The 19,457-nt window shown below is 38.6% G+C and overlaps 1 pseudogene across 1 annotated transcript; it reads left to right on the plus strand.

The window, feature by feature from the left end:
* The first annotated feature begins 14,581 nt into the window (after positions 1–14,581).
* LOC143604200 (ADP-ribosylation factor-like) lies at positions 14,582–18,298 on the plus strand (annotated as a pseudogene). Its single transcript, XR_013148242.1, has 7 exons — positions 14,582–14,743; positions 16,304–16,459; positions 17,313–17,383; positions 17,530–17,655; positions 17,739–17,857; positions 17,957–18,038; positions 18,119–18,298. The product of XR_013148242.1 is annotated as an ADP-ribosylation factor-like (transcript).
* The last annotated feature ends 1,159 nt before the right edge of the window (positions 18,299–19,457 follow it).

Genomic DNA, 19,457 nt, shown 5'->3' on the forward strand with positions numbered 1-19,457 from the left:
GAACTCGCGGAAATAATCGCGCAGGCGATTGCGACACATGAGGCCAGCAAGGCCGAATCAAGTCAGGGTCGTCAGAATGAGACCCCAGATCCCGAATCAGGAGCCTTGGACAAAGGATGCTCCTATAAGACATTCATGGCCTGTAAGCCTTGGCCATTCAAGGGAACCGAAGGGGCCATTGGGCTCTACAACTGGATTGACAAGATGGAGACAGTTCTCTCCATTAGCGGATGTAGTGAGAACCAGAAGGTCCTTTATGCGACCTGCATGTTCCAAGAGGCAGCTTCGTCTTGGTGGAAGCTTCAAACGAAAACATTGGGGCGAGAAGTTGCTCTCCACAAGACCTGGGAGGAACTGAAGGAGATGATGATGAGAAAGTTCTGCTCTCAGCGCAGAAATCCAGAATCTACAACAGGAATTCTGGAACCACACCATGGTAGGAACGGATATCGACGCCTACAACAACCGGTTCAACGAACTTTGCCAGTTGGTGCCAGACATGGCAAACACGGAGGAAAAGAAGATCGAGAGGTATATTTTTGGGTTACCTCCTGTTGTTAGGGTTCCGCTCAACGCCGCAGCGCCTCCAACCTTTGATGAGGCGGTAGCGCGGGCCATTACCCTTACAAGGGATACGATCCGTGCGGGTATGTTGACTACGCGCGGAATCGAGCAGCGAACCTCTGATCCCAAGAGGAAATGGAACTCTCACCACCGAGGGTCCGACTCCAAGCAGCCACCGTTCAAGAAGCAGGAAAGCGCAAGGGTTTACGCGATTCAGGCCGCGGAGCCACCACGAAAAGGATACAGCGGGCCTCGCCCATGGTGCAACAAATGCAAGTATCACCACGAGGGTGAATGCGCAAGAATCGAATGTGCCAAATGTGGCAGACCAGGGCACAAGACGATGAATTGCCGTGTCAGAGAAGCTGGAGCAAGCGACAACTGCTACGCATAGCGGGAAGCCAGGGCATTTTAGTCGGGATTGCCCGCAAAAGGGGAACCAAGCTCGCGGGAGAGCTTTTGTGATCGGCGCAGGCGAAGCTAAAGAAGAGCCGAATGTGGTAACCGGTACGTTTTTGCTTAACGGACATTTTGCATCTGTCTTATTTGATACTGGCGCTGACCTAAGTTTTATATCCGCCGAGTTTAAAGACTCCCTAGGCCTAGCAACCAGTAGGCTAGACACGCCTTATACTATAGAACTAGCCAATGGTAGGCAGTTATGCGCGAACGAAAGAACTGAACAATGTGTTATAGTCATGGGAGGTCACGGGTTCAATATTAACTTGTTGCCAATAGACTTGGGAAGTTTTGACATTGTGGTAGGTATGGATTGGTTAGTTGAGAACCGCGCGGAAGTTATTTGCCATGAGAAGCAGGTTCGGATCCCACTGTTGAACGGAGAAACCTTGGTAATTCAAGGGGAAAGAAGGGGAGTTGCGACGAAACTGATTTCGTGCCTAAAGGCGCGAAAGTGCCTAAGGAAAGGGTGCTACGCCTTCCTGGCGCATGTCGTAGAGAAGAAAGGAGATGAGCGAAGAATTGAAGACTTACCAGTAGTGCGCGAATTTCCAGAAGTTTTTCTGAAGATTTGCCCGGATTACCGCCGCCGCGACAAGTCGAGTTTCGTATTGATTTAGTCCCAGGAGCTGCGCCAGTAGCTCGAGCGCCTTATCGACTAGCTCCATCTGAGATGCAAGAGCTATCCAATCAGTTACAGGAACTATTGGATAAGGGTTTCATACGCCCAAGCTTTTCACCTTGGGGAGCTCCAGTACTGTTTGTTAAGAAGAAGGATGGTTCGTTCAGAATGTGTATTGACTACAGGGAACTGAACAAGCTGACAGTCAAAAATCGGTACCCCTTACCGAGGATTGACGACTTATTTGACCAGTTGCAGGGATCCAGTTATTATTCGAAGATAGATCTACGGTCAGGATACCACCAACTTAGGGTCCATGAGGAAGATGTGCCGAAAACAGCCTTCCGAACTAGATACGGCCATTATGAGTCTTAGTGATGCCTTTCGGGCTAACTAATGCGCCGGCTGTGTTCATGGATCTGATGAACCGCGTGTGCAAACCATACTTGGACAAGTTTGTGATTGTGTTTATAGATGATATTCTGATTTACTCACGGACCAAGGCCGAGCATGAGCAACACCTGAGATTGATTTTGGAATTGTTGAAGAAAGAAAAGTTGTATGCGAAGTTTTCCAAGTGCGAGTTTTGGCTTAGAGAAGTTCACTTTCTCGGTCACGTTGTAAACGAGAAAGGAATTCACGTTGATCCTTCCAAAGTCAAGGCCATCGAAAACTGGGAAGCGCCAAAAACCCCAACTGAGGTGAGGCAATTCCTAGGACTAGCTGGCTACTATCGACGCTTCATTGAGAACTTCTCCAAAATAGCTCTACCTCTGACCGCGCTAACTCAGAAAGACAAGAAGTTTGTTTGGGGCGAAAATCAGGAAACAGCATTTCAAATGTTGAAACAGAAGTTATGTAGTGCGCCAATTTTGTCTTTGCCCGAGGGGATGGATGACATTGTTGTTTACTGCGACGCTTCACATCAGGGGACTTGGATGTGTCCTTATGCAGCGAGACAAAGTCATAGCGTATGCCTCACGCCAACTCAAGACCAATGAAAAGAACTACACAACGCATGATTTAGAACTTGGAGCGGTTGTCTTCGCGCTAAAGATTTGGCGCCATTACCTCTATGGTACAAAGTGTATAATCTTTACGGATCACAAGAGCCTTCAACATATATTTGATCAAAAGGATTTAAACATGAGGCAACGAAGATGGGTGGAGTTGTTGAACGATTATGATTGTGAAATTAAGTACCACCCTGGAAAAGCGAATGTGGTAGCAGACGCGCTAAGTAGAAAGGAGCGAATAAAAACGCTACGAGTCAAGGCTCTAAGGTTGACCATTCACGCAGATCTCTCTACCCCGCATCCGAGACGCTCAGCAAGAAGCCTTGAAACCAGAGTTTGTTAAAAACGAATGCCTTGGGGGTATGGTTAAAAATTTGGAACTTAAAGAGAACGGCAATCTATATTTCGCTAACCCGCATATGGGTCCCTCTCAAGGGAGGATTGCGCGAGCAGGTATTGAACGAAGCTCACAAGACGCGGTATTCCGTACATCCTGGCGCAGACAAGATGTACCAAGATGTTAAAAACGCTGTATTGGTGGCCCAATCTTAAAGGCGCCATCGCGACGTATGTCAGTAAGTGCCTGACGTGTTCGAAGGTAAAGGCTGAATACCAGAAACCATCAGGGTTGCTTCAACAGCCAGAAATTCCCATGTGGAAGTGGGAACAAATCTCTATGGACTTCATCACCAAACTGCCAAGGACACCTGGGGGTTATGACACAATATGGGTTATTGTGGATCGGCTAACTAAGTCAGCGCACTTCCTGCCGATCAAGGAAACCGATAAGATGGAAAAGTTAGCCCGACTGTATATTAGAGAAGTAGTTTCAAAACATGGAGTCCCAGTGTCCATCATTCTGATAGAGATAGTCGGTTCACATCAAGGTTTTGGAGATCGTTACAAGGGGCTTTAGGTACTCGTCTTGACATGAGTACGGCATATCATCCTCAAACGGATGGGCCAAAGCGAGCGAACAATCCAGACATTGGAAGATATGCTACGCGCGTGCGCAATCGATTTCGAAGGTAGCTGGGATACTCATCTCCCATTGGTTGAATTTTCTTACAACAACAGCTATCACACAAGCATTAAGGCTGCGCCGTTCGACAGCTTTGTATGGGCGCAAGTGTAGATCCCCACTGTGCTGGGCTGAAGTGGGTGACAAGCAAATGACTGGTCCAGAGTTGATCCAAGAAACAACAGACAAGATTTTTCAGATAAGGGATCGCCTTAAGACAGCGCGCGACAGACAGAAGAGCTACGCAGATGTGCGAAGGAAACCATTGGAATTTCAAGTAGGGGATAAAGTACTTTTGAAAGTCTCTCCATGGAAAGGAGTCCCCCGTTTCGGCAAGCGAGGAAAGTTGAATCCGCGCTACATTGGACCATTTGAGATCCGGGAAAGGATCGGTCCGGTTGCATATAAACTCCGTTTACCCGCCGAACTCAGTGGAGTTCATGATACGTTTCATGTGTCCAACCTCAAAAAGTGCTTATCTGACGAAACGTTGATTTTGCCGATGGAAGAGATTCACATCGACAAACAGCTGCACTTCATAGAAGAACCTATAGCAGTAACCGATTGGAAAGAACAAAAGTTACGCAGGAGCAAAATCAAGTTAGTAAGGGTCCAATGGAACTCGAGGCGTGGGCCTGAATTCACTTGGGAAAGAGAAGACCAAATGCGCAAGAAATACCCACACCTCTTTCAGAACATGGCTTCTGCCAGCAACGTCTCCTAAATTTCGGGACGAAATTCGTTTAACGAGGGGAGAATGTGACACCCGGTAAATTCCCAATCCTTAAACTAAGTAATCAACCTAATAATTAGGTGATTGTAAATATGATGCGCGCCATGTCAGTCAGCGCGTGCATTTGTTATGTGCGCCCTGCGCGAGCGCGCCATGTCAGTCAGCGCGTGCATTTGTTATGTGCGCCCTGCGCGAGCGCACCATGTTAAGAACCAGCGTGAGCATATGTTATATGCGCCATGCGTGAATGTTTTGGCTTTATGTTATGTTGTCTATGGGTTGACCATCCCGCATGATGCTAAGGCGGGTGCATCCTACATCGTTTATGCGCGTGCGGAAGGGAACTAACCTCCCCGCATGGCGGGAACATTGAGAGCTAGTTTGTCTGAAGCTCCAAGATGGAATTGACTTCAACATGACTGATCACTATGTTGAAATACCAAGACCACCTGGAGAATCTACAAATGAAACTCAATATCCCCAACTGCGAGAAGGTTACGCACCTACCCGCAGCAAAGAAATGTCCTTCACGCAGAAAGCTATGCGCACAAAGTGATGCGCACAGAACACTTAGTCTATTCTCCAGACATAAGGAGATTACTCCCGCCCAAAAGGAAACAGTAGCGTGTTTCAGAGATTTTTCCACTTTTTACTGTACACTGACAAAAGTACCTGAAAAAGCACACTGTAACATGAAAAGTCAACTGTCAGCCACCCTATCCTCACCAACCCCAGACCTGCATGTCCTGTCCAAATCAAATCAAGATCTTTTGTCCACTCCTCCACTTTTAAGTAAACAATAAACAATAATAATTTCCATACTTTATCATCATTACACCTAGATATGAAAAGATTTCAATCCCCTAAAGCAAGGGATTGTGTTCCCTTGAGTTTGCCTATAAATTTGTAACCTAAATTATCACCCAAAACACACTTCAAAGAACTACAAACTTGCACTAATCCTCTCCCAAGCATCCGTTGTTTCCAGCTCCGATCCTGTTACTAGGTAAGCCGAGAATATAACCTTGAGACCTACTATCCAACCCTTATATTCTCCTATTTCTTGATCTTAATATATATACTTGTTATTTAATCGTATTCTAGACCTTCGATTCCGAGGCCAACACCAAGAAAACCCGAATCTCGATTAATCCCTTAACAAGAACCACAGGTGAGTCTCACAGCCCCTATTTTCACTGTTTTCACTATTTTTAAACTGTTTTCGGGGCGAGGGACACGTACTTAAATAATGTTTTATCATGGTATACTTACAAGCTATGCAAGCGATTATGTGTTTAAGTTATGTTTCATGATGAGTAATGCAAACGGTTATCTAAGGTTTTCGATGTATGTGCGCTAGAACTCGAGTAAGTGATCACTTTACCATTGGAACTCTAAGGGTAGGGACTGCTGGTTTGATCCACCCACTCGTAGGGGTCGCACCTCTTTGCATGGACGAGTGCCTAGTATGGTCATGGGGCAGTACTATGGGTTTGAACCCGCTCGTAGGGGTCGCGCCTCTTTGCATGGACGAGCGCCTTGTTTTCCGGCACAACGTCCGCGCGTAACCCGCGGGACGGTATTATTATTTTAGCTCGTAGTGGCAGCGCCACTTTGCATGGACGAGCACATGTTCCTGAAACGTTCGCGCGTAACCCGCGGGACGGTATTACTTATTTTAGCTCGTAGTGGCAGCGCCACTTTGCATAGACGAGCACAGTTCCCAGAAATGTTCGCAGCGTAACCCGCGGAACGATTTTATCAGAATATGTTGAGATAACTATGTCTTACCAAGCATGTGTTTTAATGATGCTATCAGAATTATGTTTCAGAATGATTTGTATCAAGATTATGATGCAATACGATTTATCAAGTTACTAAGACTTGTGAACTCACTCAGTTTATACTGATTCAAATGTTTTTACGTGTCTTTCAGGAGATAACTAGGTAGCGCATGGAGTCACACTTAGAGCACCTCACGCTGAACATCTAAACTAGCTTTTTGGAAGATTTTAGTTCTATCCCTTCGATGCGCGTGGTTGTTCCCGCCGCGCATGGGGATATGGCGTGGAAATCTTCAATAATTTTTATACTTGGATGTTTTTATAATTTTTAAACAATGTAATGTATTTGTATTAAACTTTTCATGCGCAATGAAAATCTTACTTTGAATGTTTGCAATGGCCCGTGCTTAAGTATCAATTCCTACTCGCGCGCGCCCGGCTGTTTCCGCCGCTCAGGGCCGGGTGTGACACCCGCAAACTCTAATATATTTACAAAACATGTACCAACTATTGGTTACACGCTTAGGCCCTAAGTCGGAGTGTGACATATAGTCCTATTAGGAGTTTGAAAGATGTTAGATGAAATAAATGGTTGTAGTTTTTCTGATACTTCCTCCGTCCCATTATAAGTGTCATAGTTTGATTTTTCAAGTCTTTTTTGTTTAACTTTGACCGACAATATTTTTGTTTGTGTTATATAATACTTGATGTAAAATATATGAATGGATTGGGTTTTAAATGTATTTTACATTGATATAATTTTCATCAAGTATTATATGACACGAACATAAATATTTACGGTCAAAGTTGCAAAAAAAAATTGAAAAGTCAAACTATGACACTTATAATAGGACGGAGGGAGTATATTTTAGGCACTTCTTAACAATTTGGTTAATTGATCTGAATTGTAATAGGTTTGAACACCTTTTAAGTTCAAACTGCTCAAATTCGAATTGATTCGACTTCAAATCAACCCAATTATATTTGGTTTTGTACAAATTGAAGTCTAATTAATTCTAATTGAAGTTCAGGTTAAAAACTTGTTTGAATAACCTGAAACTTGATTAAATGGGAATTTCTACATCGAACAATGACAGTTCAACTAAGCATTTCATGACGAGGAATGAACATGATAAAATCTCAAGAAAATAACTCGTGAACATGAATGCTTGGTTACAAAAGTTTTTATAAACCCAAATGGAATATATATATATATATAATATAAGTTTTATAAAACATACTTTTATCGAACAAAATGAGATTTAAGAAAAAAAAACAAAGATAAGAATTTTGTAATAATTGAAAGTTTGTAATGAATTAAAAATAAGAAACTTGGCGGAAGTCAACCTTCTTCATTTCAAGAATATCATTAAGTTGACCTGGAGTTGCTACACCAATATTTGCCCCTCTCTCTAATTCCATTAGTTGTGGGCCCTTAGGAGGCCCGCCATATAATCACTAAAGCACATTCACCAACACGCATTAGCAAACCGATATGCAAAAAGAAAAAATAGTAACTAAAAACTCACTGTGCAAGAGATTCTGATGAATATGCCAAACTTGATGGACTCATCTTGTATTTGAGTAGCAAGTTACCTTGTGGGAGATAAACCAATCATTGTGGGCCCAAGTTAGGGATTGTTCTTACAATGTCTAAGAAGCATGAAAGCAAGAATCAGATAGCCTAATGTTTTACCATAACATGTCTTTGCAATTGCCACTATGTCCCTGTTTTGTAAAGAGATAGGCCAAGTTTGTGCCAGAATTGGTGTAGGGAAAGCAAAACCAGCATCATAGATCTGAAAAGAAATCATCTACCCTCTAAATGAACACGTATGTTTATTTTATGTATTTTTTAGCATTTTGCAGAAAAGTTTATAATAAACACTAGAGGCTAGAATTCGAAGCATCTAAGAATTGAAAAAGAATGTTTAGTAAAAAAAAGAGACCTATAGATGTATAGTTACTTACTGAAGCAACAAGAGGAAAGAAAAGGGTGCAATTAAAACAAAAGAGGCAGAGTTAACTTCAGAATTTGTAGCCTAACTCAGAATAAACGTGTGAATAACATAACATCGTAACATGTGCTCCGTTTCTGGAACAGATATCGCACCGGCGTTAAGTCAAAAGCATAAATCCTAGAGTCAAAATTAAGAAGGAAAAAAGAAGAGCCAAACCGATTGTATAAAAAATTCCAGCACATAACCAAATATCTTTTAACAAATTCCGAAGAGGATGACTTACCTCCCTCAATGTAACAACCTACAAATTTCCAAATCAATTTTGACAATTTAAGAAGTTGAGGGACCAATTAGTTATTTAGCTAAAATAAATATATGTAAACTCTCATGAAGCGACACATGTCTGATGACTAATCGCATGAAAGCGACACATGTCCAATGACTAATCGGATGAAATCGACATGTGTCCAATGACTAATAATTTGGAATGACATGTGTCGCCACATGTCAACATGAAAGGACACGTGCCATCACAAGAATGAATGGTGGCTAGCAACGGTCGGACCGACGGTGTGAGTTTCAACTATAAATAGTGATCATGGGTTGTTCATTTATGGCATCCCGAACACCTAATCACTTCCACTTTCTCGAAGTTCGTGCCATCGAGTTGGAGTCCGACGCCACACTAAAGTTTCAACGTTCCATATCACAACGCCCTACATATAGTCGAAGTATTGTGCATTCGTCCTTAAGCGTTATACCGATTTTAAGGTAAGAGTTATGTTTATGATATTTCAACTCATAGCTTAGATTCTAGTCGATGGTATAGCTTAAACCTTGGAAAACTTATAGATATATCTAATCTTTTTATATATAAAGTTTTTAAAAATAGACGTTTCTTTATTATTAAGAAACATAAAATTTTGCATATAAATGCTGTCAGTTGACGTTCTTCTAAAGGAATAAACTTTAATTTTTTTTATATAAAAAAGATAATTGTAAATAATTAATCAAAAAACATGACAGGCATGTAGTAGCTGGAAAGGTGACAATACCGGTAGTCGAGTCTCTTGTCTAAGGAAAGTAATTCGTATAAATCCCAATCAACTGCGAGACCCGTTTACTTTCCTAGAGAGCTTGATGAGAGTGTTCGAACCTATTAGGCCAAAACATGCTACATCAAACGTCATATGAACTAAAAGGTTTTAAGTAATCATTCTGAATAAATAATGTTTCTTCTAAAGGAGGAAACATAAAAGTTTTATAAACATGATTTCTTCTAGAAGAAGAAACGTATAATTTAGTTGATTTCTTCTACATGAAGAAACGTCAATATTAAAATAGGATTTTATAGACTAAAGATCTAAAGTAATATTTTAACAATAAGATGGTTTAAAGCTATTTAACAAGAATAAAGGTCTGAAGCTAGATCATTTGATCTAAATAAATTATTAAACTATTATTCTCGAACTATAGGTCCGAGGCAATCGTTCATCAAATATAGATCAATCAATCAATCAATCAATCAATCATACCTAGTGAAATCCCACCAACAGCAAAGCTATAAGTAGGGTCTAGGGAGGGTGGGATGTAGGCACACCATACCTCTATCCAAATGGATAAAGAGGTGGCTTCCAGAGAGACCATCAGCTCTAATATGTATGGGGCAATATAAGGAAATCAAAGCTCAACAGTAAATAGTAATAATAAATAATAATAATAATACAAATAATAATAATAGTAGTAGTAATAATAATAATAATAATAATAATATGGGAAGAAAATACCATTATTGTGTGTGACTAGAATAAGGTTAATAGACGCCCTAAAGTGTTCATTTCTCTCTAAAAATCGTTAACTTTAATTCTACTTCTCCAAGAATTCCTATCCTCAACCATGTCCTCTGAGAGGTTTAGGTCTATCAGATCATGTCTAATCCTCTCATCCCAATTCAATTTAGGCCGTCCTCTACCCCTCCTCCCCTCTATAGTAATGCTTTCTACGGAAATAACAGGATTCGTCGTCTGTCTTCTCTTCACATGTCCAAACCATCTCAATCTCCACTCTCTTATATTGTCTGATAATAGAAGTTGTTAATTGAGCAACTCATCAAAAAAGTGAATACGTCCCAAACTCTTTTAAACTATTTGATCGAGTCGTTTCAACGAGTCAAAAGTTTACATGGGATTACAGATCCCTGAAACTTTAGTGGTTGCTGGCTCTCAGGCTAGATATACGTGTGTCTGGATCCATACATATGTGGTCAGAGGGTAGGCATACCCCGCCACGCTTAGCATCACGTCCCTGCTTATTGAGCCAGTCTATAGGGCCGTTAGGGCTTGACTATGTGATATATTTGGTACGCCGGTCTATAGGGTCGCTGAGTTGTTACGAGTGAAGCTAAAGGTTTGTATAAATGATTTAGTGTCAGCGTGTTCACCAGCAATTGTTGTTGACGTATTTTATAAAACTATTTTACAGGTAATCAATAGAAAGGTGTAGTAGAAGATGGATGATATAGCCATTAGACACATCTGATGGCTCAGTTTGGTTTTAATTATGTAAACGATGTAAATTAACGTTTTATCACTTTAATGTTTTGTAAGAAAATAGCGGGTATTTAATTCCCGAGTTTTCTATAAATGAATATTTTAATCAAGAAAAGACTTTCGCTACACAACACATACTTTGATGTATTTTCAAAACATGTACTAACTATGGTCACACGCCTAGGCCCATGGAGCCGGGTGTGACACTCAATAACTATGGAGGGAATCTAGTGGACTTGAATGACATGAATGGAGCTGGAACATTATCACCCTATGGAATCAAATGGAGAAAGTAACTTGCATCAAGGTTCTCTGATATCTCTTACTATATAGGAGCATCATGAAACATTATCATCCACATATATAAGTCGAGTCAGTATTAGTAAACAAACCGCTGCTGTAACGTCATGTTTTTTTACTGTAAATGTCAAACAGATGATAGATTAATAGCATCTAGAGAGAACATAACTACTAGATTTGCCATCGTCAGAGCATTATTCATAAAAGGTGGGCCACAAGTTGCTTGCACGTATATGCTATGTGAGACGTGCCCACAAAGGATAATAGTTGAAACATTCTGAAACAACATGGTTAACATTCAGTTTCATGTAGCATATGTACGCAAAATATCATGACCATGTCACGGTACATTAGCATAGTTCCAAAAATAAAAGGGATATTGGATTTTAATAATTCAAAGTTTGGCCCATTGACCGAAATTAATTTCAACTTAAAAAATTCCCTACATTAATCCCAACTTTCATTATATTGGCCTCCACTAAGCCTTTTCTTAATGGGAACTAACCCTGTTAGTTTTAGAGCAAAAATATGACATTTCTTCAAGTTGAGTTAGACAAATAAAAATGTAATGTAACTTAAAAACTCACCACCACGGCCGCCGCCACCGCCACCTCGACCACCGCAGCCGAGGTGGCGGTGGTAGTGGTAGTGGTGGTGTTTGTGGCGGAGGTGACGGCGGCGTTGGTGGCGGCGACGGCCGTGGTGGTGAGTTTTTAAGTTGAATTACATTTTTTATTTGTCTACCTCAATTTGGAGAAACGACATATTTTGCTCTAAAACTAACCGAATTAGTTCCCATTAAGAAAATGCTCGGTGGAGGCTAATAGAGTGAAAGTTAGGATTAATGTAGGGAATTTCTTAAGTTGGGATTAATATCCGCCAATAGACCAAAGTAAAACAATTTACCTGTTGATTTCTTGCCATTGGAATTACTGTAAGCTTAGGCTGATGGGGGTCATAGTAGACCCGTCATTTTAGCAGTAAAATAATGATTATTCCCGCCTTTTCTGGGTGGATTATCCTCAAAACCCATTTTAGATCGTACTGGTGGAATGTTTGGTTGTTGGCCCATTTGATTCTGAAACTGTGGTTCATGCTGCTGATAATCAACACCACTATGTTGCAATTGACCAAATGAAGATGGTTGTTGCATGTTGAACTGAGGGCCACCGTATTGTGTAGGCGGTGGTTGAGTGAGAATAGCATTCGAAGCTTGATTTTTGAACAAGTGGAGCCTTGTGATCTTGTTGAGGAGGATATTGATGTGGACGCTGAGGTGGCTGCATCATATTAGGTGGCCTCTGTTGATACCCCATGTAAACTAGTAGCTTTGTGATTGTTCCATATTAACGCCCGGGTATGATTGAGGCATGTTATTTAAACATCTCCTTATTATCAGTCACATGTCTTGTGCAACCAATATCAAGAATCCACTCTTAGTATATGAGGTTGATATTTAATTATACTTATAAGTTGTTATACAACTCTAAAGTTTGTAACCCTATATTTTATGAGGTTGAGATTGTTTAACATTAAATAAACCAACATTTGCCCATTTTGAAAAATCATCATTTTATTCTATTTAAAATTTATTATAGTTGCAAAACTTCTAAGCTCTTGAGGATAGTTAAGTTCATAAAATAATCATGTTTATCTGCTACGACCGATCCTATCTTTCAGTCCAAACGAATGACAAAAGCATCGAGTGTCGATTTTTTTTATTTTTTTTTGGTTCAGTTAAGGTTTTCAGTCAGATTATATTTTGAACAAGGACATGTTTGGTTTGGAAAGAGTTCGGTTATTGTGTTTTGAGACTGTTTGGAATCGCATTTTTTATATATGTTGTTGTATATGGACTTAAACAAATCATAAAAACCCGAAAGTTAGTAAAGAAAACAAAAGTTAAGAAATAGCTATAGATGAAATTTATATTTTTAATAGAAATATGAGTAAAATAGACATTTTTATAAGTCATTGTTAAAAAAATAACTAGTTTTAAGAACCCCCGTGTTCCCGGGGGAGGGGGGGGGGACCGTAATTAGTTCAAAGAAATTCATATAATAGCTTGTTGTGTCTGCAACTAAATTGTCATGCCAGAACAATAAAGATATTCAGCCATTTCAAATCCATCAATATCAAACTCCAAATGCAAGTCTCAAATCAAATTAGGGTGAAAATCATATTTGAGAAACATATTTGTGCTAGGAATTAGCCTTCAAACCCATAAAAGTCCTTAGAAACATATTTGTGCTACCCATTCAAACTCGTAAAAGTCCTTAAAACTTTCATGCCAAATCATGGTGCATACCTTATATGCATCCAGAGGGGTATAATGTTGGAATTATAAGTAGGCCGCCGAACCATATTTTCTTTGTGTAATGTTGGAATTTGAAGTATGGTTGAACCCCATTTTCTTTTTTATTGCAATTTTATTTGCCAAAGTAATGACTCACAGACCGACTTTCAAAAATATAATATATATATATATATATATATATATATATAATATAATATAATATAATATAATGTTAAATTGGTTAAAGAATGAATGAAATCTCCATATTATAAAAATCGTTAATGAGGTATGATCACAAATGTCAATTCATACAAATAGACATGAGAACATAAATACCCCTGACTTCATCATCATCGTACTCAGTATATCCCATCAATAGCAAAGCTATGGTAGGGTCTGAGGAGGGTAAGATGTAGACAGCCTTACCTCTACCCCATAGGGATAAAGAGGCTGCTTCCGGTGAGACCCCCGGCTGATCGGTGTATGTACCATTGTCTTTCGGCTATCAACGCCACCATATGATGCCTGATTAACCGTCCATCACTTTTAAAGTTATTTTCACGAGATTGATAAAATAACGTCAAAATTAGTGCAATTTCACTTTTGCCCACCCGAGGGTTCACACGTATATGCATTATAAATACCCTTGACTTATCATTAAAAAAATAAACGAAGTTAGTGAAATAGACGAAAATAGTAAAGTTTGGAAACCTCAAGGGTCCATATGTTTAAAAAAAGTTATTTTTACTAACGCCGCATAATTGACCAAACTCCGATAAAGAAAATGACACTTTGCTCTTTTTGTTTTTAAAATCACAAATATTTTTTTATTTTTAAAAACACAAATATTTCTTAAAATCCTTTTTTATATATATATATTTTAACTCACTTTCTTGTAGAAAACAACGGATCATAAAAAGCATTTGTATTTTGGCTCATCAATCACCCAAATCATGATTTTCTTTTCCTTCTTGAGTTTTTTGGGTTCAGCCACATGTCTATTGTAATCTCTCGCAACCACTTCACATCTAAAAAACAATAAAACGATTTAACAACATCACTCCACAAACAAGTGTTTTACAAAATAATATGATATATATGAAAAATATGATGAAAATGGAGTGGCTAAAAATTAAAACCTATAAATATGCCTAAATATGCAACTAACACCTCCATACTTGTTTGAAGAAAGTAATGATTAGATTGGTCGACAAAACAATCCAATTATATAATAATATTAAATAGTTTTTGTAATAAAAATGAAAGATTAAGGGATCACTGGTACATTAGTGAAAAGTATCTGGAATATCGGGCTTATATTATATATAATAACCAACCCCCTGTTTATTTGATCGCCTCCACTTGCCGTTGCTGGTGGTGGTGATCTACGGCTCTTGATTCCAAACACTCCACGTCACCTTTCCGGTTGCCAGCGATCGTAAGTCTCGCATATATATATATATATAAAACCTGAATATCTAGTTTTAGTTCAGATCGGAACTGGATCTGCCATCAATCGGATAGGTTTTGTTACTGATTCATTTGCTGTGTGACTTAGGTCATTTTATTCTCATTTACGTGTTTGTTTGTGTCAGAAACGATCGCCTAGTTTGGAGCTCTTTTTTTCTAAAGCTTGAGCTCGGTTCGTGAGTCGTTTTTTAACTTTAGGCGTAAACTCGCCTATTATTTATTGTTTAATTTATATGTGCTTTTAGTTGTTTTATATGTATTGAGATGAACCTTAAAGCAGCTTAGTTCGGCTTGAGCTCGAGTCGTACCTTAATGGCTCGTTGTGCAGTGTGAAATTGATATATAGTCTAAAGTAGGTAAAACCTAAAAATACACAAGGCTCGAGCTCGGGATCGGTAACTAAACTACCTTTATTTGAGGCGCAGGCTCGAAAATACTCGGCTCGTTTCGAGCTCTTTATCATCCGATCTCGAGTGGCTCGGCTCGTTTGCACATCTTCAATCGTTAAGCTACATTTTTCCACTCAGAACTTGTAAAATGAGTTTTCTTAACTATAAGGCGTTCGTAAATCTGTATTTTCATTTGAATCGGTGTTGTAATGATACATGCAATTTGAGTTTGAAGTAAAGAATTGCTTTTTGTTCTTGATGTACTCAAATACTCAAATAATTTTAGCTTTTGACTTTTGAGTAGATTGGGGTTGAAATTGCACGCATGACTGTAAGTTTTAGGTAAACATAGGGTTTTTGTGCCACGGGATTTCAAGTATATGAGATTATGAGATGTGATTGAACAAAGAGGGAGTCTGTCATGCTATGCAGTTAATGCTGTAAAAATCGGATATTGGTCAAGGACTGATATTTGAGATATAGGTTATTGTTGTGGGATATCGGCAATTTTAATATCATGCATAATTTATATATATAGCAATTTAACATTTTAACACTAACAATCAGTATACTCTCCTAACATTAACAAATTAACCTCATATACTTGGTTTATATTGAGTTATTGGTTTATATTGAGTTATTGATGATATTATCGGTACCGATATTTTGACCGATAGTTCACATGGGGACCAATAACCGATATAGCACCGATATGGATGGGGTATCATGTAGGGCTTTAGTTTCAAATATTACATGGTTGATGCACTTCCATGACTTTGAAGTCCACAAATATGCTTCTTTTTGTTGCCTCTTTTAGTTATTAGTTTAAGATGCAAATGGCTAAAATCTGTTTGTACTTACATCATAAGTAACACATGGTGATTTTATTCTTGAGTATGCATCCATGTATAAAAACGCATACATATGGTTTTAGTATAACTTAGTATGATTAATATTGCATGTGTTGGATATTGCATTTGGCTCATCTTTTCATTTCTATCAAATATTTCTGGTCATGTATAAAGCTTCAATGGAATTATGAACATAAGTTTTTTTGGTATGAAGTCTTTAGTTTACTTCTGTAAGCATGAGTAAGTCACTATGAAGTATGAACACTTACTAGTCTTTTTATGTGCTAGATACAAAAATGGGGCTGTCTTTCACCAAGCTGTTCAGTCGCTTGTTTGCTAAGAAGGAGATGCGAATTCTGATGGTTGGTTTGGATGCAGCTGGTAAAACCACAATTTTGTACAAGCTTAAGTTGGGGGAAATTGTCACCACTATCCCTACTATTGGTATGCTTCATTGTCAACAAAATTAATTCTGTATTGAATTTTCTTCCCCCGTTTCCTTTTAGACACATACTTTTATGCTAGGTGATTAACATCGTCTTCACATAATATGATAATAATAATATTAAAATAATATACAGAGATGTAGATAAGCATATGCCTCCATGAGTCTCTCATGAGTTTGCTAGCGTGCTGCCGTGCTAGTCTTAAATTACCAATCTGGAAAAGGCAATAGGTTTTGTTTTTGGGGCATCAGAAAAACTAATATTTTTCTTGAAAAGTGTATTAATGTGGTTCATTTGGCTAGCTTAACTAAGTCTGTTAATGTTTTTGTGTTGAAATTTCTATCATGCCTTCATTATAAAGTGTAAAGTTGCTTCTCACATTTCACTGAATCGTTATTTTGGTCATTAACATACGCAAATCTATAACATGAACACTCAATTTTTTTAATCTGTTCTGTTATTTAGTCAATACCATATTTCATTTTCCAAAACCTCATTTTATGCCTCCACTTTGACCGTCAAATTGGGTTATTTGGTATCTTATTATGCTTACAAGTTCAAACTAAATAGTAAACAGTAAACAACTAAACACTTCTTAAATCGTATTATTCAAAGATATAGATTATTAATTTATACATTTGTGTATTGTTTTGAGATCAAGTCTTACTGTCTTGAGAATCTCAGTAGTCATTACTCATTACATTACCTGAGCTTTACATTTTTTAAAGGAAAATTACAGATCTGTCAGAAGATTCTCTTTCTAATTAACCATGATTAGCAATTTGAAATGTTGTAAAAAATCTTCAGGTCTAGCTTTTATGTTTTATGTCCTGGAACTTGTATTTTTGCAGGATTCAATGTTGAAACCGTTGAATACAAGAACATCAGCTTTACCGTGTGGGATGTTGGTGGTCAAGACTAGGTAATGTTGTCACCAATTACTACGTAAACAGTTACTTTCTTGACCTGCTTCATCAAACCATATAAAAGATTGTGTTTATTACTCCTTTCATAAATAAACTCATTTTATAATTTGTGAAATCAAATTCTGATTTTGTTTTTTTCCAGATTCGACCCTTGTGGAGGCACTACTTCCAAAACACACAAGGTCTTATCTTTGTGGTAGACAGCAATGATCGTGATCGTGATCGTGTGGTTGAGGCCAGAGACGAGCTACACAGGATGCTTAACGAGGTATTTTGTGGCTCTAAAACTTTTTTAGTTGATCAATCGCAGTGGGAATTTGTTTATTAGTTAGTAACATGATTATGTTACAGGATGAACTAAGAGATGCAGTGTTACTTGTTTTTGCCAACAAACAAGATCTTCCAAATGCAATGAATGCTGCTGAGATCACCGACAAACTTGGTCTGCATTCTCTCCGACAGCGACACTGGTAATTTTCTTTTTTAAATCAAACAATTAAGGACAACGTTTGACCTATTTGACTCGGTCACTATAATTTGAAACTGATGATTTAAATAACATGTTTCAGGTATATCCAGAGCACATGTGCCACCTCTGGGGAAGGTCTATACGAGGGACTCGATTGGCTTTCCAACAACATTGCTAACAAGGTAAACCTTGATTCAATTTTCATGGCTAAAATTTTGCTCATTTTTTGGGTTATAATTGTTCGTCTTGCTTCAAATTTCAGGCTTAAATGGGACTCGGGTATGGTATACATTCGCGAGTAGTGTTAGCAATTTATCTATGTTGAGCAAACACTTGTGTTTTGGTCGGCTTTCATAGACGATATACATCTTCACTTGTATGGCTTTGTTTCTGTAATATGATGTATGGTAATAAGCAGACAAACTTTGTTCTTGTATTCTTATTTCCCCTGCACTTGCTTACATGGAAATCTTTTATTATTTTAACTCAGTGTAGATGTGTATCGTTTTCTCAAAAAGCATACAGTAAAAAAATAAAACTAAAATTAAGATTGTGAGCTTCTCTGGGACGAAACGAAATCTAAGTGTTCGGAAGTAACACTCATCTTCCAAACAAGTGGACGACGGCGCATGTATATTTCACATCTATCATCTCCTTGTTAACTCGTAACTTAATGCTGTTAAAAAGCAAAAAGAAACTTAATATGTGTGTGTACTCCCAAACGCTGTTAAAAAGCAAAAATAAACTTAATATGTGTGTGTACTCTCAAACGGAAAAAAACATATGGAGGGTATACTTGTCAAAAAGTATAGGTGAAGGGCTTGCTAGTACATTAATCAAAAGTTAGGGTAGTTAGTACATTTTACCTTTTCTTTCCTTTTATTTTTTTATTTCTAAACAATGAGAAGGACATAACGACTATCGGGCATAACGCTGTGTTCAATGGAGGAGCTACAAATTGAGGCGAATAACGACATGTGGCGCCCAGTCAGTAAATGGTAGGAATTTGTTTTTGTGGTGTAATGAATACTAATATAATATATATATGTATTTATATAACATACACACTAATAATATAATAATAATAAATTCCATCTCCCGGCGACAAATAACCCACGCCCCAGCCCCATTTCGCCCAGGGGGCGGTGTTCCCCCCAAATTCGCCCTTGTCGCCCTCACTTTTCGCCCATGCAATCTCCACGTCCCTTCTCAAATGACAATGTGCCGCGTGTCTTCAATGGGCACAACTGAGGGGTGTCTGACTCCACCGATCATTGGCTCACTTACGTTGCATCACTAGTCACTCCAATCAAAACAACCCATGTGCCTTTTGAAGGAATATTTCACACAAATGTTTTAAAAAATCGGTTTTTCATTCGTACCAAGACAGGCTTAGAGATATTACTATTGGTTGTACTGGACGGTTCATACTAGTGGGAACCGGATATACCGGCGATTCACAACGTGTCCGGTAGCCAGTAGCAACGGTACTTAAAACAATATTGATTTTACGCCACCAATGGAAACTTTTGAAAGAAGAGAAAGGAAAACGAAACTGGATGAACGGAAAGACCATACCTTAATTTTTTTCCAGTAACAAA

Source organism: Bidens hawaiensis, unplaced genomic scaffold (assembly GCF_021521415.1).
Source record: "Bidens hawaiensis isolate Kalapana, Puna unplaced genomic scaffold, B.hawaiensis_p1.1 tig00064188_1, whole genome shotgun sequence".
Classification (NCBI taxonomy): domain Eukaryota; kingdom Viridiplantae; phylum Streptophyta; class Magnoliopsida; order Asterales; family Asteraceae; genus Bidens; species Bidens hawaiensis.